General features: G+C 40.1%; 1 non-coding gene across 1 annotated transcript; it reads left to right on the top strand.

Moving 5' to 3' along the window:
• Nucleotides 1-559: 559 nt before the first annotated feature.
• On the top strand, nt 560-667 carry LOC112798773 (small nucleolar RNA R71). Its single transcript, XR_003200370.1, has one exon. It is a non-coding gene; the product is annotated as a small nucleolar RNA R71 (small nucleolar RNA).
• Nucleotides 668-1,248: the final 581 nt, after the last annotated feature.

Here is a 1,248-nt window from a genome sequence, read left to right on the forward strand (position 1 = left end):
TAGAATTCTCTGTCTGTTGCTAAGAAGATGATGGAAAAGGCTTGCCATTGCTAAACCTATTTCTTCCACCATTATTGTTGTTGAAACCTTGTTGAGGTCTCTGTTGATCCTTCCATGAGAGATTTGGATGATTTCTCCATGAAGGATTATAGGTGTTTCCATAGGGTTCTCCCATGTAATTCACCTCTTCCATTGATGGGTTCTCAGGATCATAAGCTTCTTCTTCAGATGAAGCGTCCTTAGTACTGCCTCGTGAAGCTTGCATTCCAGACAGACTTTAAGAAATCATATTGACTTGCTGAGTCAATATTTTGTTCTAAGCCAATATGGCATTCAGAGTATCAATCTCAAGAACTCCTTTCTTCTGATTAGTCCCATTGTTCACAGGATTCCTTTCAGAAGTGTACATGAATTGGTTATTTGCAACCATTTCAATGAGTTCTTGAGCTTCTGCAGGCGTCTTCTTCAGATGAAGAGATCCTCCAGCAGAGTTGTCCAATGACATTTTGGACAGTTCAGACAGACCATCATAGAAGATACCTATGATGCTCCATTCAGAAAGCATGTCAGAAGGACACTTTCTGATCAATTTTTTGTATCTTTCCCAAGCTTCATAAAGGGATTCACCTTTCTTCTATCTGAAAGTTTGGACTTCCACTCTAAGCTTACTCAATTTTTTAGGTGGAAAAGAACTTTGCCAAGAAGGCATTGACTAGCTTTTCCCAAGAGTTCAGGCTTTCTTTAGGTTGTGAGTCCAACCATATCCTAGCTCTGTCTCTTACAGCAAAAGGGAATAGCATAAGTCTGTAGACCTCAAGGTCAACCCCATTGGTCTTGACAGTATCATAGATTTGTAAGAATTCAGCTAAAAACTGATGAAGATCTTCCAATGGAAGTCCATGGAACTTGCAATTCTATTGCATTAGAGAAACTAATTGAGGCTTAAGCTCAAAGTTGTTTGCTCCAATGGCAGGGATAGAGATGCTTCTCCCATAGAAGTCGGGAGTAGGTGTAGTAAAGTCATCCAGCACCTTCCTTGCATTGTTGGCATTGTTGTTGTTTTCGGCTGCCATGTCTTCTTCTTGTTTGAAGATTTCTGTTAGGTCCTCTACAGAGAGTAGTGCTTTAGCTTCTCTTAGCTTTTGCTTCAAGGTCCTTTTAGGTTCAGGGTCAGCCTCAACAAGAATACTTTTATCTTTGCTCCTGCTCATATGAAAGAGAAGAGAACAAGAAAATATGGAATCCTCT

Source organism: Arachis hypogaea, chromosome 4 (assembly GCF_003086295.3).
Source record: "Arachis hypogaea cultivar Tifrunner chromosome 4, arahy.Tifrunner.gnm2.J5K5, whole genome shotgun sequence".
In the NCBI taxonomy this organism is placed as follows: domain Eukaryota; kingdom Viridiplantae; phylum Streptophyta; class Magnoliopsida; order Fabales; family Fabaceae; genus Arachis; species Arachis hypogaea.